Source organism: Notamacropus eugenii, chromosome 1 (assembly GCF_028372415.1).
Source record: "Notamacropus eugenii isolate mMacEug1 chromosome 1, mMacEug1.pri_v2, whole genome shotgun sequence".
Classification (NCBI taxonomy): Eukaryota; Metazoa; Chordata; class Mammalia; order Diprotodontia; family Macropodidae; genus Notamacropus; species Notamacropus eugenii.
In genome coordinates, this window is record NC_092872.1 from 722,303,147 (window position 1) to 722,326,121 (window position 22,975).

General features: G+C 39.5%; 1 pseudogene; it reads right to left on the reverse strand.

Annotated features, from left to right (window-relative positions):
• Positions 1-732: 732 nt before the first annotated feature.
• On the reverse strand, positions 733-22,362 carry LOC140520191 (uncharacterized; annotated as a pseudogene).
• Positions 22,363-22,975: the final 613 nt, after the last annotated feature.

A 22,975-nucleotide genomic window follows, 5' to 3' on the forward strand; every position in this document is an offset into this window, starting at 1 on the left:
ATACTTTTCATATTGATTATGTTAATGAGATATGTCCTCTAGAATGGATTCTCTGATGTGAGAGAAAAGAATATTTCTCCCATATAAAGAAACAATTACTGAAGGGGAACTAAACTTTTCTCCTATTTCCTCATTCAGAAATTGGCCACTGTAAGTGATTCAGCCAGTCTTTGAAGGGCAGGGCTGATGAGCAGATGAAATCTTGGGCAAGATTTATTCAACCGGGAAAATTTAGATATGACCAAAATTTAAAGCGATTTTATTCTAGGTGGACTCTGGCTCATTGTATTTTAGTAAACCAGGTCTGAGGGGAAGTGGACCTCTCTGATCCAGACTGCCCCAGGCAATGGTGATCTGGATAGAAATAAGTCTCTTTGTCCAAAACTGAGTGAAGATTCATGTTTCCCCACTGAGTCCCTCATTAGAATAAGTCAAAATCTCATTATAATACTCCTTCTGATTACGTTTTAACTAATCAGGATTGATTTAGGCCTATAGGTTAACTCCCACTTATCTAAGGGCATATAAATGTTGAAAGGTCTCCATGATTCATCTTTAGTTTGTAAGAGAGAGTTAAGTGACCATTGTTTTATGAATTATTAATTGGCCATAATTAAATGATTACCCAGAAATTATGTCTCTTCAACTTTGCTTTCAGCAGAATTGTATGGTAATGTGATAATGTATATAAAAGGTTTTATGACATCGTGTATCTCTCCACTGTGGATTCTGTTATGTGCAGCAAGTAGGGAGTTTAGTTCTCAAAGCTTTTCCACATTGACTAAATGCATGAAGTTTCTCTCCAGTGTGGATTCTGCGATGTACAGCAAGAGTGGAGCTGTAACCGAAAGCATTTCCACATTCATTGCATTCATGAGGTTTCTCTCCAGTGTGGATTCTCTGATGGGTAGCAAGTAGGCACTTTTGTCCAAAAGCTTTTCCACATTGATTACATTCATGAGGTTTCTCTCCAGTGTGGATTCTCTGGTGTACAGCAAGATGGTACTTTCTTCTGAAAGCCTTTCCACATTGATTACATTCATAAGGTTTCTGTCCAGTGTGGATTCTCTGATGTGCAGCAAGTAGTAAGTTTAGTCTGAAAGTCTTTCCACATTGATTGCATTCATGAGGTTTCTGTCCAGTGTGGACTTTCTGATGTGAAAAAAGAGTGGAGCTGTCTCTGAAAGACTTTCCACACATTACATTCATAGGCTTTCTCTCCAGTGTGGATCCTCTGATGTGCAGCTAGACTGGAGCTGTCTCTGAAAGACTTTCCACACTGATTACATTCATAAGGTTTCTCTCCAGTGTGGATTCTCTGATGGGTAGCAAGTAGGCACTTTCATCCAAAAGCTTTTCCACATTGATTACATTCATGAGGTTTCTCTCCAGTGTGGATTCTCTGGTGTACAGCAAGATGGTACTTTCTTCTGAAAGCCTTTCCACATTGATTACATTCATAAGGTTTCTCTCCAGTGTGGATTCTCTGATGGGTAGCAAGTAGGCACTTTTGTCCAAAAGCTTTTCCACATTGATAACATTCATAAGGTTTCTGTCCAGTGTGGATTCTCTGATGGGTAGCAAGTAGGCACTTTTGTACAAAAGCTTTTCCACATTGATTACATTCATAAGGTTTCTCTCCAGTGTGGATTCTCTGGTACACAGCAAGTTCGGAGTTTTGTCTAAAAAGCTTTCCACATTGATTACATTCATAGGGTTTCTCTCCAGTGTGGATTCTCTGATGTGCAGCAAGGCTGGAGCTGTCTCTGAAAGCCTTTCCACATAATCTGATGTGTAGCAAGATGGGAGCTCCTTCTGAAAGCCTTTCCACATTGATTACATTCATAAGGTTTGACTCCAGTGTGGATTCTCTGATGTGTAACAAGACTTGCTCTCCTTGGGAATGCCTTTCCACATTGATGACATTCATAAGGTTTGTCTCCAGTGTGGATAATCTGATGTGCAGCAAGACTGGAGCTCCTTGTGAAAGTCTTTCCACATTGATTACATTCATATGGTTTCTCCCTCGTGTGAATCTTCTGATGTACAGTAAGGTGACCTTTAAATCTGAATCCATTTCCACAATGATTACATTCACAAGATTTCTCACCATTGTGGATTCTCTGATGATGAGTAAGACTGGAGCTCTGTGGGAATGCCTTTCCAAATTTAGTATACCCATAAGGTTGCTCTCTAGTCTCCATGCTCTGATGTACAGCAAGACTAAAGCTGCAACTCCCAGCCTTTTCACACTGATTACATTTGTGGGGTTTCCTCTCACTGTGAATACTGTGAGGAGAAAGGAAGGATGAGTGTTCACTAAAAGATACACCACATCATGAGACTCATCTGGTTTCTCTCCAGTATGAATTTTGTGACAGTAATTCAGGGATGACTGTTGACTCATGTTTTTTCCATAATGATGATAACCATAAAGTTTTTCTCCTGTGTGGATTCTGTCATTTATAGCACAAATTTCTCTCCCAGTGATGTCACAGGGACTATCACTCATGAGGTTTTCTTCCTGTGTTTCCTTCACAGAAATCCTTTGCTTTTCAGTAGTCTCTTTCATTCCAGGTCTAATCATTCCTTCTGCAAAAAACAGACAGTAAAACATATACACAGACACACATGTACACAGATATATAATTAGAAACCTTTCCCTCCATTGCAAGAAAATAAACTGATCTACATGATCCTTCCCCAGGTGAAGAAAAAAGTCATAAAAGACAGAAACATGATTGTCTTAAAATGCCATTAGCTCAAATTTGCAGGATAACTTGACTTACAAAGAGCTTCACTGACAAACATATTGGGTCTGCAGAAATACCTGTGAAACTGGCAGACCTAGCATTCTTATTACAATGTCTAGTCAGGCCATGAGCTCAGAATTACTGAGTGACCTGAAAAGTATCCCTGCAGGTGACACTGGACCACCAACCCTGAAAGTGGGCATGATCTGTTCATGGAACTAGATGGCCCTTCTCCATGGCACTTACTTTTGTTCTACATTTTTTGAGAAAAAATGTTTTATTTTTGTATGCTTGACTTTTCTCTCCCTCCCTTTGGGTCTTATTCTCCAAAGCACAAAAATATTGAAATCAGGCCAATTCATAAGCCTAGAATGGGTTTATAAGTTGAAGGGAAAAGAAGAGTCAATCATTGTAGGTGGCAATCTTAACTGTTGCCTTATTGTAAGAAACTGCCATGGCAACTGCCAGCCTTGAGCAATCACAACTGTGATGAGTCAACAGCCAGCAACACTGGACCAGAGACCCCACGAAACAGAAGATTAGGACTCACTGAAGGCTGGGATAGCTTTTATTACCAATGAAATATTTCCAAATGAAAATATGTCCTTTTAAAAAGCTAAACAGTATTGTGCATGTAATAGACAACAGTATATCAGAAACATAACTTTTATATGCACTGAAAAAAAGGTCAGGTGACTCACTTGCTTGCAATATTTGCTTTACCACCAAAGTCTGGAACTGATTCTGCAATATGGTGGATATGTACCTGGATTTTTTCTCATTCTTGTCTCGATTCTGAATCCTCCCCAATTCTGTTCTCCTTAAACGATTATTAATTTCACACCTAGAGTTCCCCTTTATTCCAGTGTATCCCACTGAACTAGATAGCTTTCTACTCCCAAACACTCTCCTTTCCCTAGATCGTTTAAGATCAAGGTTCCGGATCTGTTGTTTCTTCTCAACCATTTCCATGTTTCTATGACAGATGGGCAGCTCCTTGACAGCAGGAACTGCCTTTTCCCTTCCTAAACTTGATGAGGTGCCTACAAAACCGGAGGCGCTTAATCCATGCTTATTGACTGACTGCCAGGACCCATGACTGACACCAGGCCCGAGCTTCTACCTCAATCCCTATATTCTGGTCTCTGTCTTATTTGTGAAATGCAGCTTCTGGCCTCAGCCCTGTTTCTCTCCTTTTTGCACCTTATCTCCTATTTCAGTGAACTTTCTCTGGTTCTAACCCTGATGGGACCTGAGCAGATCCATGGTAAAGATTACAGAGACTTCTTTTTAGGCTCTTGAAGAATCTCTTACTATGGAACACCTGGGAATTTCTAATACCCACTTCATCAGACAGAGTGGCTGTCAGATTCATTGAATCTGCCAAACAGTTCTCCAAGAAGGGTCCAAAGATTGAGCCTTAGAGAACAAGGAAGGGACATAGGTTGATCAGTTATGTAAAGTATATCCTAGGATTAATTCTATGTGAGTGACACATAGCTAAAAATCCCTGAGAAAGAATCACAAGTCAGGTGTTCCTGCCCCCAAATCTAGCACTTGCACTGCCCCAAGACTCAGAGTCACAGCTCTCATATACCTGCTTTCATGTCACTAACCTGTACAGCAGCTCCTCAGGCCTTCTTGTTCCAGCTTTTGTGGTGCTTCCCTTTCCTCCAAATAAAAAACCAAATATTCTCTGGGAACTGTAAGCCCTAAGAATGTGGAATAAGGGATGAACATGGAGAAAAACTTAAAATTGAGTTCTCTTTAGGGAAAATAGTGTACATACAAAGCTGCTCCATTTTGAGAATCACTCCAACATGCTCACACACATCTGACTTATTCTTCCATTAATGCTTGTAATCAAAAAAAGATGTGCCATGTCAGCATTGAGCTCCAGAAAATTAGAGCTTGATGAATCAGTTTTGGCTTTGTCTCCTATCCACCCATGAAACCTATAAAAACTTTTCACTGTTTCTTCAAGGAGTGACTTTCATGGCGAGATTCTCCTTTTGGGGAACTCAATGAAGGTTACTCAAATTCAAATTGTTGGCCAGTCTGTTATTCCTACCATGTATAGAGGGCATGAGAGCAAGGAGCAAAGGATGGTTCCCAGAAGTCCTTAAGCATGGTTTCATAGCATTCATTTTTGAGAACTTTGGGGAAAGGTGGGGGAAAAGGTGATGGAGCCAACTGGGAATGAGAAAATTTAATCATGGTGCACCTTCCCCATAGGAGGGATGCAACGCAGAGTTTGCATAATCTAGAAATTAGAGGCAGCTGGTAGTGCAGAGGCAAGAGTCCTGGGATGAGAATGAGGAATGCCAGGGTTTAAATCCAGCCTCAGACAATTACTAACTGCGTGTCTCTGGAAAAGTCACTTAACTTCTGTTTGCTTCAGTTCTCTCAAATGCCTGATGCAGATATTAATATCAGCTAATAACATAACATTGTAAAGAAAGTACTCTACACAACAGCTGATGAACAAGCTGATGAAGACAAAGCCTCATTCCCTTCTGTCCTTTCCCACCACCTGTATTGGATAGTGGAGGCAATTTAAAGAAAGACTAAGGAGAAACGTGTGACACTTGGCATACCCAGAAGCTGAGAGTTACAAACTGATGCTTCTCAAAAAGAAGGATATCCTAAATAATTGGCCCATCCCCAAGAGGAAGAGGGTACAAAGAGAACCATACTTTCTGAGCACTTTTCAGAGATTTGGCAAAAACAATTAATGTCCAGGGAGAGCTTGGGCTAAATAATCCAGAGGATTAGTTCTACAACTGAGATGCTTCAGCATTGATCTGATCTTTGACTTCAAGCTACCTAGAACTGCCAAGAGACAGCTACAGGAGCAACAAGAGAACATACATGTTATCTTCACACCATCTAGTCTGATGTAGAAGGCAGCAGAAGGACAGAAGAACACCCCATTTCCCTTCCTGGTAATTGATAAATGATCCAAAGCCAGCACAATAAGGGATGAAGATACTGCCTTTGATAGCAGAGGGGCCAGGGGAAATGTCCTTACCCAAGGAGAGTAGATTGTGGGCATTCTCCAGCATGACCTACTTGTAAAACTTCTTCTGAGGATGGTCTAAGAGGTCCCATTCCTCTGGGGTGAAGTCCATACACACATCCTGGAATGTCACCAGCTCCTAAAACATCGAGTCACAAGATTGAGACTTAAAAAAGACTCCAGAATTCAGGCAGTCTAACCCTCATCAAGTGAGAAGAGGAAACTGAAGTGCAAAAGGGGGACTGACCTAAAAGTCATATCCTTGTTGAGTAAGAGAGTCAATACTTAAAACCATAGTCACTGAGAAGTCAGTGAAAATTGAGAAAAGTATTTGATATGATCACTTGGAATAAACCTGAGGAATGTCTTACTATGGAATCTGGGACAAATTTTGTGTGTTATCTGTGATTCTGAAAGATCTCAGGAAGAGAAAGAGAGAAATGTGAAATTTCTTCCTTATTTGAACTGATAAAAGCAATGTTCTAAATAATATTATGTCAGGTTTGTGAAAGCTGGCAAGTAGATTATGTAAGGGGCAGAATGAATGTTTGATTAAAGGAGAGAGAAGAAAAATATCTAGCTAATTACCTCAGAGCCTGAATCAAAGTTCTATCCAGATAAAACATGAAAACAATTCATAAGAGATACTTAATTATAACCTGAACTGAACTAAGGGAGATGAGACTTTTCAGCCAAGTGAAGGAGAATTGTGTCATTACATTGGGTCTTGAGACTGCCCTAGATATAACCTGTCATGGGCAAAGCATTTTTTACCCTCTCTTTATGATTGCTTTCATCTGTCAATAACTTACTATTTCATTAATAAAATATTTAGTAAGGTAGTTGTTCATTGTTGTTGGATTTTTGTGTTCAAAGCAGCCTAAAATAACAATACTATGTAAGGGTAAAAGTACAGTGTTTGTGACCATGGATGATCAGACTAAAAGAGGCCAGAAGGCTTTACCACAGGCTGGGAACAAATAGTCCCCATGAATATTTGGGGTGGAGAGGCCTCTCCATTTGCACATCTCACTATTCTTTTGACATACTAGACATCTGCTTTGCTTGCACAGCACACCATGTTCTTTGGTGTTGATAAGCTATTCTGGGTAGTCCTTTGCCACTGTCTCTGATGACTCACCACTGATTACAAAATTCTTCAGAGACCTTTGGAATGCCCTTGTATTATGTCTTCTGACCACATTGTCAGTGCCTACTTTGCATGTGTTCTCCATAAAAGTCTTTTAGGAAAACATACTTTTGGCGTTTCAACATGGCCAGACCATCAGAGTTGTGCTCTCTGCTACAGAACGTGAATGATTGGCAATCTAACATGAGAAAGCCAGAGTCCAGTACTTTTCCAGGTGACCTTCAAAATCTTCCTAAGATAACTGTGATGGGATTCAAAGAAGATTCACAATTTCTCTGTTTGCTGCAGTCAGTGGATGGTGCCATGCTGAATGGTGGAGAACCTCTATTTTCCTTGTTTACATTTTCTGAAATATTATTTCCCCTTACTACACGTTTTTTTTTAATATATATATATATATTTTATACTTTTGAGTTCCAGATTCGAACACTCTTTCCCTCTCTTCCCTCTGCCACTAATTTACATAGTGTAGGTGTAGAGTGTGCTCAGGGAAGACCAGTACCTTTGGTGTGATGACTGCAGAGCCCTATTTGAGGTTCTTTCCAACTTTGGTATCCACCTGTTCCACCTAATTCTCATCTGTGGCTCCAAGAAGGTGCAGCATGTGCATTGGTCACACTCCAGTAAACCAGGTTGAGTGTAACCAAGTGTTTCCAAATCCATTGGTGAGTTAGGGGGGTGTCTACCTCAAGTGTGTGAAAACTTCCTCTGGTGGAATGGGTGGATGAGAACAATTTTTTGTAGCGGCCATGAAGGCAGATGGAACAGGTGATAGATATGGAGTACTTAGAGCTTAATACTTAGTACTTAATCCCAAGCATTACCCAGATACTGAAAAGTTTCAAGAGTTACAAATATTTTCTTTCCATGTAGGAAAGTAAACAGTTCAACTTTAGTGAGTCCCTTGTGACTTCTCTTTGCTGCTTACTTTTTCATAATTCTCTTCATTCTTGTGTTTGAAAGTCAAATTTTCTTTTCAGCTCTGGTCTTTTCATCAAGAATGCTTGAAAGTCCCCAATTTCATCAAAAGATCATTTTTTTCCCCTGAAGTATTATACTCAGTTTTGCTGGGTAGGTGATTCTTGGTTTTAGTCCCAGTTCCTTTGACTTCTGGAATATCCTATTCCACGCCCTTCGATCCCTTAATGTGGAACCTGCTAGATCTTGTGTTATCCTGATTGTATTTCCACAATACTTGAATTGTTTCTTTCTAGCTGCTTGCAATCTTTTCTCCTTGACCAGGGAACTCTGGAATTTGGCCACGATGTTCCTAGGAGTTTCTCTTTTTGGATCTCTTTCAGGAGGTTTCTTTCAATATTTATTTTGCTCCCTGGTTCTAGAATATCAGGGCAGTTTTCCTTGATAATTTCATGAAAGATGATGTCTAGGCTCTTTTTTTGATCATACCTTTCAGGTAGTCCCATAATTTTTAAATTGTCTCTCCTGGATCTATTTTCCAGGTCAGTTGTTTTTCCAATGAGATATTTCACATTATCTTCCATTTTGTCATTCTGTTAGTTTTGTTTTGTGATTTCTTCGTTTCTCACAAAGTCATTAGCCTCCATCTGTTCCATTCTAATTTTGAAAGAACTGTTTTCTTCAGTGAGCTTTTGAACCTCCTTTTCCATTTGGCTAATTCTGCTTTTGAAAGCATTCTTCCCCTCATTGGCTTTTTGAATCTCTTTTGCCAATTGAGTTAGCCTATTTTTCAAGGTGTTACTTTCTTCAGCATTTTTTTGGGTCTCCTTTAGCAAGGTGTTGACCTGCTTCTCATACTATTCTTTCATCTCTCTCATTTCTCTTCCCAGTTTTTCCTCCACCTCTCTTACTTGATTTTCAAAATCCTTTTTGAGCTCTTCCATGGCCTGAGCCCATGGTATATTTATTTTGGATGTGTGGGATACACAAGCCTTGACTTCTGTGTCTTTCCCTGATGGTAAGCATTGTTCTTCCTCATCAGAAAGGAAGGGAGGAGATATCTGTTCACCAAGAAAGTAACCTTCTGTGGTCTTATTTTTTTTTCCCCCTTTTCTGGACATTTTCTCAGCCCGTGACTTGACTTCTGAGTTTTCTTTCCGCAGCCACCACGCCTCCAGATCCGCCCAGCCAGCGCTTGGGGTCTGAGATTTAAATGCTGCTTCCCAGCCTCAGGGCTTTGGGTGGGGGCAGGGCTGTTGTTCAGTGTGAGATTAAGTTCAGGTGCTCAGGTAGGGGCAGGGCTGCCTCACCGCTCGGTTCCCTCTGGGGGTTTATGCAGACACCTTCAACAGTGGATCCAGGCTCCTGCCCTTGTCCTCTGCTGCTGCCTCCCACGGGGGCCTGAGTTACGGGGACAATCCACTCCCCTCTCGACCAGCCAAAGAGACCCTCTCACTGACCCTTCTCACTTGTGGGTGGAGAGACCCACGAGGCTACTGGAGATTCCGTCCCTGAGGCCCGCTCGGATTTGCTCCCCTCAGCGCTGCACGGCCGAGGCAGGGCTGGGCTCTGCTCCAGGTCCAGTGCACTATGGACCTTTTGCATCAGGTTTTCAGGATTCTCTGGAACAGAAATCTCATCCACTGTGTTGTTCTGTGTCTTCTGCTGCTCCAGAATTTGTTGGGAGTTCTTCTTTCCAGATATTTTATGGGCTTCAGAGCTAGCATATGTGTGTCTTTCTACTCCTCCATCTTGGCTCCCAGAAAAGCTGTATCTTGAGGGATTTAATCAGAGTAAGTACATTTCAACGTTTAATGAGGTTTCTTATGTAGGGAAATCTATTGAGGGCTTGAGCAAGAGACTTAATCTTGTTAATTAGATCCCTAACTTTTATTTCCAGCAAGATTTTTCCCACATATACTTAAGTACTGTTCAAATCCAAGGAAAACCATTCAATACCACAGCAACAAGTCTATCTTCCAACCACTGACTCCAAAGAGGCCAATGTTATATGAAACCATAAAACTGCAAAAAAAATACTCTAGGGAAAAGGCAGAGGGGGGTGACATTCCACACAATCAGTGAAAATGTGAATCTGCAGATGACCGAGGCCCAAGCCCTGAGCTTCTACCTGCAAAATTCAGACTCAAATGGAAGAAAACAGGGAAAACCATTAGACCCTAAAGATATGATAAAATAGGATGACTTATGGATAGGAAATGACAGTGATGCATAGAGTGAGGGGATTAGGTCTGGGAGACAGAGTGGCTGAGGAGCCATTAACAGAGGTTCCTAACATTGTACAGGAGGCAACAACTAAATATATTCCAAAGAAATAGAGCAACAAATCAAAATGGCTGTTTGATGAGGCCTTACAAATAGCTAAGGAAAGAAGGAAAGGGAAAAGAAAAGGGGAGATTTCCCCCCAATGAATTCATAATTTATGAGATTAGCAAGGAGAGATGAGGTTTTCTTGAATGAGCATTGCAACAAAATAGAACAATTGAATGGAAAAGACAAAAGACCTTTGCAAGAAAATTTGAGCTATCAAGGGAGTATTACTTCAAAACATGGGCATAAGGACCACTGGAGCCAAGATGGTAAGGTGAAGCACTGACTTGTCTAGGCTCTTCCAGATTCCCTTGAAAATAACCTTGCAATAATGACTCAGAATCAGTTGTAGAGGAGTGAACCAGATTGCCAGCCTAGGACAGCTTGAAGGGTGAGCAGGAAAGGTGTCTCACCACAGTGGGAGAGTGCAGTAAAGTGAAGAAGCCAGTGGCAGGCTTCACCCTAGGGGGTCATGGCATATTTTAGGGAAGTCTTGAGAAACCTTGGGGTTTCTGAGATAAATTGAATCCCTTTTTAGGGTTTCATGCACTATATGAAATATACAATGTCTGATGAAGTCTGTGCTACTGGGAGAGAGGACAGCTCATTAATTAGATCCATCAGTTTTATCTCTAGGAAGATTTCTTCAGCATACATTTGCAGCACACAAACAAAAATTTATGAAATTCAGGTGATGACCTTCCCACAATTGTGGCTTTTACAAGGCTTCCTTCTACCGTGAATATTGTGCAGTCTACTGACCTGCCTCTTGCAAGGAAGGGCAGGTCCTCATTGAGCACGTACATAAGTCTTCTCTCCACTAGGAATCCTTGATATGAAGGAAGAGATGATCTCTGGCTGCAGACCTTCCCTGACTCCAGACAGTGCTTGACTATTAGGTGAAATTTCTGATGTCTAACATGCTCCATAGTCCATCTGAATGTCTTTGTACATTCATTTTGGGAATATGATTGTTATCTAAGGTGATTTCTGATAGGAAATAACTGATTACATTAATGAGATATGACCTCTAGAATGGATTTTCTGATGTGAGAGATTAATATTTCTCCCATATAAATAAACAATTAATGAATTAGGACTAAAGTTTTTCCCCATTTCCTCATTCAAAGATTGGCCACTGTGATTCAACCAATCTTTGAAGGGCAGGGTTGATGATCAGAAGAAATCATAGGCAAGACTTGCACAACTGTGAATATTTAGATCTGATCAAAATTTAAACAGATTTTATTCTAGGTGAATTCTGGCCCATTGTGCTTTATTCAAACAGGTCTGAGGGGCAGTGGACCCATCTGGTCCAGATTGCCCTAGGTAAGGGCGATCTGGATAGACGTAAGTCTCTTTCTCCAAAATAGAGTCAAGGTTCATGCCACTCTGCCCCCCCCAAACGAATCCTTCATTAGAATGAGTCCAAATCTCATTATAATACTTATTTTGTCATTAAGTTTTAACTAATCACAATTGATTTATGCCTGTAGGAAACTCCCACTTATCTGAGGCATGTAAGTGTTGAAAGGGCTCCATGATTCATCTCTGGTTTGTAAGAGATAGCTAAATGACCACTGTTTATTAATTATTAACTGGCCATAATTAAATGATTACCCGGAAATTACGTCTCTTCAGCTTTGCTTTCATCAGCATTGTATAGTAAAGTTAGAGTGTATCTAAAAAGTTTTGTCACATTTGATATCTCTCTAGTGTGTCTGCTACATGCAGCAAGTAGGGAGTTTAGTCTGAAAGTTTAGTTTTCTGAAAGCCTTTCTGCATTGCTTAAATTCATAAGGTTGCTCTCCATTGTGGATTCTCTGATGCACAGCAAGAGTGGAGCTAGAACTCAAAACCTTTCTACATTCATTACATTCGTAAGGTTTCTCTCCAGTGTGGGTTCTCTGGTGTACAGCAAAATGAGAGTTTCATCTGAAAGCCTTTCCACGTTGATTGCATTCATAAGGTTTCTCTCCAGTGTGGATTCTCTGGTGTGCCACAAGATTTGAGCTCTGTCTGAAAGTCTTTCCACATTGATTACATTCATAAGGTTACCTTCCAGTGTGATTCTGTGGTGTACAGCAATTTGGGAGTTTTGTCTAAAAACCTTTCCACACTGATTACATTCATAAGGTTTTTCTCCCGTGTGGATTCTCTGGTGTGCAGCAAGAATGGAGCTATATGTGAAAGCCTTTCCACATTGAGAACATTCATAATGTTTCTCCCCCTTATGGATTTTCTGATGTACAGTGAGATCATGTTTAAATCTGAATGCATTTCCACAGTGATTACATTCATAAGGATTCTCACCATTGTGGATTCTCTGATGTTCAGAAAACTCAGAGCTCTGTGGGAATGCCTTAAGAAGTTTATCATATTCATAAGGTTGCTCTCTAATCTCCATGCTCTGATGTACAGCAAGACTAGAGCTGCAACTCCCAGCCTTTTCACACTGATTACATTTATGAGGTTTCCTCTCACTGTGAATACTGTGATGAAAAAGGAAGGATGAGTGTTCACTGAAAGGTTCAGCACATTCATGAGACTCATGTGGTTTCTCTCCAGTATGACTTTTTTGAAAGTAAATCAGGGATGACTGTTGACCCATGGTTTGCCCACAACGATGACAACCATAAGGTTTCTCTCTTGTGTGGATTCCATCATTTATAGCATAGAGTTCTCTCCCAGTGAAGTCACAATAGCTATCACCCATGAGGTTTTTTTGGTGTCTTTCCTTCACAGAAATCCTTAGCTTTTCAGTAGTCTCTTTCCTTCTAGGTCTAATAGTTCCTTCTGCAAAAAAACAAATAGTAAAACATATATACAGAGACACATGTACACACACATACAACTATAAACCTTTCCCTCCATTGCAGGAAAAGAAACTGATCTACATGATCCTTCCCCAGGTGCAGATAAAAGTCTTCAAAGACACAATCACAATTGTTTGAAAATGCCATTACTCAGATTTGTAGGATAACTTGACTTGCAAAGAGCTTTGCAGACAGTCATATTGGAGCCTCAGAAATACCTGTGAAAATGGCAGACTCAATGTTCTTACTACAACATAAAGTCAGGCCATGAGCTCAGAATGGCTGAGTGATAATGAAAACTATCCCTACAGCTGAGACTAGAACAAAAATCCTACAAGTGGGAATGTTCTGTCCACAGAACTAGATGGGCCTTCTCCATGGTACTTACTTTTGTTCTACCTTTTTTTAAGAAACAATGTTATCTTTTAGTATGCTTGACTTTTTTCTCCCTTCCCTTTGGGTCTTCTTATTCTCTGAGACACAAAAATAGTGAAATTAGGCCAATTTAAGCCTACAGTGGGGTTTTTAAGTTCAAGGGAAAAGAAGAGTCAATCATTATCAATATGGTAACCTCTGTTGCCTTATTTTTAGAAACTGCCATGGCAACTGAGCAATGACAATGCTGATGAGTCAATAGGCAGCAACACTGGATCAGAGCTACCACCAGAAAGAAGTTTGGGACCCACTGAAGGCTCAGATACAGTAAGTTTTTATTACCAATAAAATATTTCCAAATTAAAATATGTACTTTTAAAAAGCAAAATAATATTATGCATGTAACAGACAACAGTATGTAATAAACATAATTTTTATATGTACTCAAAAAACAAAAGTACAGGTGACTCACTTCATTGCAATATTTGCTTTGCTGCAGAGATTTGGAATTGATTCTGTAATATCTCTGAGGTGTACCTGGATTTTTTCTTGTCCTGATTTGAATCTTTTTTCCCTAATTCTCCTCTCCTTAAACTATTATTTCACTCCTTGAATTCCCCTTTATTCCACTGTATCCCATTGGACTAGATATCTTTCTGCTACCAAAAACTCTCCTTTCCCTGGATCACCTAAGACCAAGGTTCCTGATCTCTTGCTTTTTCTCAACCATTTTCATGTTTCTATGACAGACTGGCAGCTCCTTGACAGCAGGGACTGCACCTTTTCCCTTCCTAAAATGTGGTGAGGTGCCTCGAAAACTGGAGGTGCTTAATCCATGCTTATTGACTGACTGGTCCATGACTGACATCAGGCCCCAGATACTACCTGAATTCCTATGTTCTGGTCTGTTTCTTATTTGGCAAATGCAGGTTCTAGCCTCAGCCCTGTTACTCTCTTGCACCTTATCTCCTATTTGAGTGAACTTTATCTGGTCCTAACCCTCATGGGACCAGATGAGGTCTATACTAAAGATTGCAGAGACATCTTTTAAGGCTCCTGAAGTATCTTATACTATGGAACACCTAGGAATTTCTACTACTCACATCATCAGACTGAGAGTGGCTGTCAAATTCAATGAATCTGCCCAACAATTCTGCAAGAAGGGGCCAAAGATTGAGTCTTAGAGATCAAAGAAGGGACACAGGTAGATGATTTAGGTAAAGCATATATTTGAATTAATTCTAAGTGAGGCCACAGCCTTTGCTAGTACTTAGATGCTGCTGAATGGAGAGACAATCATAAAACTAGGCTGCCTGGGTACACTACAAACTTAGGGTATGTATCTTCAGGGTGGACCTCACTGTGACAAGGGTATCCTTTGACCTTTCCCTGACTTCCTTGGGGTAGTTAGGTGGTGCACTGGAGAGAGCACTGGTTAGGAAGACTCAAGTCAAATCTAGCTTCAGACCCTTACTAGAGTTAGGACCCTGGGCAAGTCACTTAAGGCTCTTACCCTTGATTTCCTCATCTGTAAAAGGAGCCTGAAAAATAAATGGGAAAAAACTCCAGTATCTTTTCCAAGAAAATCCCAAATGGCATTATGACTCACAAATGACTGAAGGGATTGAAAACCATGTACCTCAGTCCTTATCTGGTTCACCACAGGAGCTTTTCCAATTCCTTTAATTTTTTTCACGACTAACCTGTATTGCTTGTTCCCACTCTCCACCCCTCCACTCACCTTCTCAGCAGAGAAATTTGTCTTCTATTTTTTCTTTGAAAAAATTGGGTACTTTATTTGTGTGAAAAGTAACTTTTGATTGTGTTCATATAGTCCCTGGGTTTGTTTTGCCAGGTAAACTCCCAAATATTTTAGTGTCTACCCTAGCTTTAAATGTGATTTCTTTTTCTATCTCTTGCTGTTGGACTTTGTTACTAATATATAGGAATGCAGAAGATTTGTATGGGTTTATTTTGTAACTTGCAACTTTTCCAAAGTTGTTTAGAATTTGAAGTATTTTTGTATTTGAATCTCTGGGATTCTCTAAGTGTATCATATCATCTGCAAAGAGTGATAACTTAGTTTCTTCTTTGCCTATTCTAATTCCTTCAATTTCTTTATCTTGTCTAATTGCTATAGCTAACATTTCTAGTACCATATTGAATATAATAGTGGTGAAAATGGATCTCCATGTTTCACCCCTGATCTTATTGGAAATGCACCTAGTTTATCTCCATTGCATATAATGCTTGCTGAAGGTTTTAGGTATATACTGCTTATTATTTTATGGAAAGTTCTCTTTATTCCTATGTTCTCCAGTGTTTTTAATGGGAACGTGTGCTGTATTTTGTCAAAAGCTTTTTCTGCATCTATTGAGATAATCAAGTGGTTTCTGTTAGTTTTGTTGTTGATATGATCGATAATGCTAATAGTTTTCCTAATATTGAACCAGCTCTGCGTTTCTGGTATGAATACTACCTGGTCATAATGTATTATTCTCGTGATAAGATGCTGTATTTGTTTTGCTAAAATCTTATTTAAAATAGTCTATATAGTATTGGAATTAACTGTTCTTTAAATGTTTGATAGAATTTACTTGTAAATCCATCTGGCCCTGGAGATGTTTTCCTAGGGAGTTCATTAATGGATTGTTCAATTTCTTTTTCTGAGATGGAGTTGTTTAAGCATTCAACTCCCTCTTCTGTTAATCTGGGCAATTTCTATTATTTAACATACTCATCCATCTCATTTAGATTGTCGAATTTATGGACATAAAGTTGGGCAATGTAATTTCTAATTATTGTTTTAATTTCCTGCTCATTGGAGATGAGGTCACCCCTTTTATTTTTGATATTAGTAATTTGTTTTTTTCTTTTTTTAATCAAATTAATCAAAAGTTTATCAATTTTATTAGTTTTTTTCAAAAAACCAACGATTGGTTTTATTTATTAGTTCAATAGTTTTCTTAATTTCAATTTTATTAATCTCTCCTTTGGTTTTCAGTATTTCTAATTGGGTATTTACTTGGGGATCTGCAATTTGTTCTTTTTCTAGCTTTTTCAGCTGCATACTCAAGTCATTGATCTCCTCTTTCTCTATTTTATTCATGTAGGCATTCAAACACATAAGGTTTCCCCTAAGAGCTGCTTTTGCAGTATCCCATAAGATTTGGTAGGTTATCTCATTATTGTCATTCTCTTGAATGAAGTTGTTGATTGTTTCTATGATTTGTTGTTTAACCCACTCCTTCTTTAGGATTAGATTATTTAGTTTTGAATTAATTTTTGGTTTATCTTTCCATGGCCTTGTATTACATATAATTTTTACTGCATTATGATCTGAGAAGGATGCATTAACTATCTCTGCCTTTCTGCACTGGACTGTGATGTTTTTATGCTCTAGAACATGGCCAATTTTTGTATATGTGCCATGTACCACTGAGAAAAAGGTATATTCCTTTCTATTTCCATTTCAATTTTCTCCAGAGATCTATGATATCTACCTTATCCAGAGTTTTATTTACCTCCTTAACCTCTTTCTTGTTTATTTTGAGGTTAGATTTATCCAGTTCAGAGAGGGGGAGGTTGAGGTGCCCCAGCAGTATAGTTTTGCTGTCTATTTCTTCCTTTGCCTCCTCCAACCTCTCCTCTAAGAATTTGGATGCTATACCACTTGAAGCATAAATGTTTAGTAATGACATTGCTACAACGCATTTTAGCAGGATATGGTTTATTTCCTTATCTCTTTTGATTAGATCTATTTCTGCTTTTGCTTTGTCTGAGATTAGGATTGCTACCCCTGCCTTTCCTGCATCAGTTGAAGCACAATATATTCTGCTCCAACCTTTTACCTTCACCCTGTGTGTATCCCCCCATTTCAAATGTGTTTCTTGTAAACAACATATTGTTCGATTATGATCCAAAATATCAAAGGGATTAATGAAAAGAAATGCTAGGAAAGGTGGCCTAGCACTACCAGATCTCAAATTGTATTATAAAGCAGCAACTATCAAAACCACTTGGTACTGGCTAAGAAACAGAAGAGTAGACAAGTGGAATAGGCTAGGTACTCACGACACAGTGGGCAATGAATATAGCAAACTACTGTTTGATAAACCCAAGGACCCCAGCTTCTGGGATAAGAATTCAATGTTTCATAAAAATTGCTGGGAAAAGTGGATAACAGTGTGGTGGAAACTACACCTAGACCAATGCCTGACAGTGTACGCAAGAATAAAGTCCAAATGGGTACATGATCTAGGTATAAAGATTGATACTATGGACAAATTGGAGGAGCAAGGAATACTGTAATTATGAGATTTATGGAGAAAGGAAGAATTTTTGACTAAAGAAGAGATAGAAAGCATTATGAAGTGCAAAATGGATAATTTTGATTACATTAAACTGAAAAGTTTATGCACAACCAAACCCAATGCAACCAAAATTCAGAGGGATGTAGTATATTGGGAAAGAATTTTTACATCTAATCTCAGGAATAAAGGCCTCATTTCTAGAATACATAGAGAACTAAGTCAAATGTACAACAATACAAGTCATTCCCCAAATGATAAATGGTCAAAGGATATGAACAAGAAATTTTCGGAGGAAGAAATTAAAGATATGTATAATCATATGAAAAAATACTCTAAAGCACTTTTGATTAGAGAGATGCAAATGAAAACAACTCTGAGGTACCACATCACACCTATCAGGCTGACTAACATGACAAAACAGGAAGATGATAAATGTTGGAGAGGATGTGGGAGAGTTGGAACAGTAATTCATTGTTGGTGGAGCTGTGAGCTCCTCCAACCATTCTGGAGAGTGGTTTGGAACTATTCCCAATGGGCTACAAAAATGTGCATACCCTTTGACCCAGCAATATCATTTCTAGGACTATATCCCCAAGAGATCATAAAAATGGGAAAGGGTCCCACATGTACAAAAATATTTATAGCAGCACTCTTTGTAGTGGCCAAAAACTGGAAATCAAGGGGATGCCCATCAACTGGGGAATGGCTGAATAAATTATGGTATGTAAATGTAACGGAATACTGTTGTGCTATAAGAAATGATGAAGAAGAAGACTTCAGAGATGCCTGGAAAGACTTTTATGATCTGATGCTGAGTGAAGGGAGCAGAACCAGGAGAACTTTGTGCACAGCAATGACTACAGTGTGTGAGAGTTTTGTTCTGGTAGGCTTGGAACTTCATAGCAATGCATGGACTTAAAAAAAAATCCCAAAGGTCTTCTGAGGCAAAATGCCCTCAACATCCAGAGAAAGAACTATGGAATTAAACTGCAGAATGTAGCAGAATTTTTTTTGCATGTGTATTATGTTTTGGTTTGTTATATGATTTCTCCCATTCATTTTGGTTAATCTATACAGCGTGACTATAGTTAAAATGTATTTAATGGGAATGTATGTGTGGATCCTATATAGAACTGTAGGCCATCTTGGGGAGGGAGGGGGAAGATGTGGGGTAGGTAGGGAAAAAAACTTAAGTTTTATTCTAGTGATTGTAGAACACTAAAAATAAATAAAATTTAAAAAGAAAAGAAAAAATTGGATACTTATCAAGAACTATCTTATCCTCCTCATCTTCTATGAGTCAGATGAAATGATGTTCCATCTTCTAGCTAAAGGAAACACCTTTCCACGTTTAAACCAATTGATTCCAGGACTTTATCTTCCTCAGTATACTGCCCCCTCCAGCATTCCCTTTTTTCACTACTTTCCAGTCTCTCCCACACTAATGACTCCTTTCCTACTACTACAAACCATTTCTCTCTAATGCTCAAAACATGATCACTTGACCCATTCAATCCCAGAGATATTTTTCCAGCGTCTTTCTTCCACTTCTCGGCTAAATAGCAGGAGGTACAACTGGTGTCTCCAATTCCTTTCTCTGAAATTCTCTGCGGTCTAGCTCCCAGTTTCATTGTTCAACTGAAATTCCTCTCTCCAAAATTACCAAAAACCTGCAAGTTGTTAAATTCACTAGTCATTTCTTCATCCTCAACTTTCTTTCCTTCTCTACAGCTTTTCATAGGCAATCACGCTTCTTTTTCTCTCTCACTCTTTCTGGGATTTAGCAACACTAATCTCATTGTTCCCCAAACCAAACTCATTCTCTTTCCTTCAACCCTCCCATCTTCCTACTTTCCTAATGCTCTCCAATGCATCCTCCCATTAGAGCAGGCTCATAAATGAGGTGTCATGCATTCCTCACTGACTTTCACAAACACTTCTGTCCCCCATATTCAATCTTCTCCTAAGTCCTCTGGTTTCACCCAAATAACATCTCTCCCATACACCCCCTTCTCTCCCAACACTTCCACTGTCTTGATTCAGGTTCCAAACACCACACACCAGAGTTATTCCAAGAACCTTATACTTGGTCAAGCTGCTTCAACTGTCCCTCCACTCCCTATACTCCACCATTCACTTACAAAGATCATCTTCCTAAAATTCTTGACTGACCATATCACCACATTCTCAACAATCTCCTGTGGCTCCCTAGGAAGATGATCTAATATAAAATCTGTTCTAAAGCTATTAATCATCCACCTTCTCTTTACATACCACTCTCCTGTTCTTTTAAATATTCTTTTGCTTCACATCCCCACCAAACATGCTATAATCCACTGGTATAGGCCTCACTTCTGTTCTGTGAAGAGGCCACTCCACCTTCCAAATGTTTGGGCTTTCTAAGCCATCTCCAGACATGGAATGCCATCCCAGCTTCCCTGAAACCCCAGCTAGAGCCCACCCTCCACAATAAGCCTTTCCAGTCCTCCTTCACTATAGTACATTCCCTCTCTCAATGAGATCCAATGTCTTGTTTGTAACAGGTTTCTAAATGATTGCTGGCATGTCATGTGCCCACACAGTCCATGAACACCAGGAGAGCAAGGGATGTTCCTTGTATCTCTTTATATTGCTTAAGAGAGGGTATGGCACATAGCAGCAACTTTCTAAGTCTTCATTGATAAGAAAAATGCCTAAGAAAGAGACCATATTTAAAAGCCTAACCCCCTTTTGCACTTCCAGGGAAGTTCCATGGCCCCAAATTCTAAACAATGCATTTTTTTTTTTTTGATCATAGATTTATCAGTAGGAGAAAGCTTATTTGCATGGTATCTAACTTTCTAATTTTACAGATGGGGAAACTGAGAATCAGTGGGGTTCAGTGACTTGTGCACAGACTCACTGCTAAAAGTCTCTGAAAAAGAATCCCAATTCAGGTGTTCCTTCCCCCAAATCTAGCACTTGCTTTGCTACAACACCAAGAGACACAGCTCTCATGTGCCTGCTTTTACCTCACTCTCCTGGACAGCAGCTCCTCAGGCCTTCTTTTTCCAGCATCAATGGCACCTCCCTTTCCTCCAAATAAGAAACCAAATATTCTCTGGGAACTGGAAGCCCTGATAATGTGTGAAAAGGAATGAACATGGAGAAATACTTAGAATTTAGTTCTCTTTAGGGAAAACAGTGTACATACAAAGCTACTCCATTTAGAGAATCACTCCTTCATGTTCACAAACATCTGGCTTATTCTTCCCTTAATGGTTGTAATGCAAGTAACTAAAACAGGATGTGCCAGATCAGCATTCAGCTCCAGCAGACTAGAGCTTGATGGATCAGCTCTGGCTCTGTCTCCTCCTCAACTCCTCACCCCATGAAACTTATAAAAATCTGGTTACTGTTCATTCAGCAAATCACTGCTCTTCTGGTGAGATTCTCCTTTTGGGGAACTTGATGAACCTCAGTTAGTCAAATTCTAACTCTTGGCCAGTCTCTTTTTCCTGCCATTGTTAGGGGTATGCAATCAAGGATGACAAGATGCTGGCCAGAAGTCCTTAAGCATGGTTTCCACAGCATTTATTTTTGAGAACTTTGGGGAAATGTGGGGGAGATCATGGAGCCAACTGGGAATCAGAAAATTTGAACATAGTGCAGCTTCTTGATAGGAAGATGGACTCATTGCAGAGTTCCCATTATCTAGAAATTAGAGGCAGCTGGTAGTATAGTGGAGAGAGGCCTGAGACTAGAGTGAGGAATGCCAGGGTTTAAATCCAGCCTCAGACAGTTACTAAATGTGTGTGTCTGGAAAAGTCACTTAACCTATGTTTGCTTCAGTTTTCTCAAATGCCAGATGGGGATAACAGTATGAGCCAATAACATAATGTTGTAAAGAAAAGACTTAACCCCACAGCTGATGAACAGAAAGTGAAAAGAAAGGCTCATCTCCCTCTGTCCTTTCCCACCACCTGTGTTGTATACTGGAGGCAATTTAAAGAAAGATTAAGGACAAATGTGAGACACTAGGCACAACTAGAAATTGTGACGTACAAAGTGATGCTTCTCAAAAAGAAGGATATCCTAAATACTTGGCCCATCCCAAAGAGGAAGAGGTTACAAAGAGAAGCAGGCTGAACACTTTTCAGATATTTGGTAGACAAAATTAATATCCAGGGAGAGGTTGGGCTAAATAATCCATAGGATTAGTTCTACATCTGAGATGCTTTCACACTGACCTACCTCAAGCTACCTAGGATTGCCAAGAGACAGTTTCAGGAGCAACAACAGAACATATGTGTTATCTTCTCACAATGTACTGCCCTTCTAGAGGAAAACCAGGCAGCAGAAACACCCTGTCTCTTGGACACTGGAGACCAGAACATTTCCCTTTCTAGTAATAGATAAGTGCTCCAATGTCAGCACACTGAAAAATGAAGATATTTCCTTTGGTAGCAGAATAAGAGTGGCCAGGGGAAATGTCCTTACCCAAGGAAAGCTGGTTGTGGGTATTCTCCAGCACGACTGCCTTGTAAAACTGCTTCTGAGAATGGTCTAAGAGGTCCCATTCCTCAGGGGTGAAGTCCACAGACACATCTTGGAATGTCACCAGCTCCGAAACCATCAAGAATCACAAGATTTAGACCTGAGAAACACTCCAGAATTCAGGCAGTCTAACCCTCATCAAGTGAGAAGAGGAAACTGAAGCACAAAAAGGGAACTAACCTAAAAGTCTTATCCTAGTTTAGTGAGAATCAACATTTAAAACCAGTCATTAAGAGGTCAATGAAAACTTGAGAGACATATTTGATATGATCAATTGGAATAAAGTGGAGGAATGTCTTACTATGGAATCTGGGACAAATGTGTCTTTTGTCTGTGAGACAGAAAAACCAAAGGAAGAGAGAGAAAAGTGAAATTTCTTCCTTATCAGAAAGGATAAAAAATAATATTTTATCAACAATGTTCTGTCAGGTTTGTGAGAAGCTGACAAGTAGAGCATGTTCTGGGATGTGAGGGGGAGAATGTTTGATTATAGAAAAGAGAGAGAAGAAAAAGAAAAAAATCTGGTTAATTTCCTGAAAGTCTGAAACAAAGTCTTATCTAGATAAAACATGAAAAGGATTCATAAGATAAGACTAATTACAATCTAGACTGAACTGAAGGAGATGAGACTTTCCAGCCAAGTGAAGGAGAATTATCTGTTATTACAGTGTCTTGGGGCTGCCCTTTGTATAATATGTCATGGCCAAAACATCTAATGTCTTTTCTTTATGATTGCTTTCATTTCTCAATAACATATATTTCCT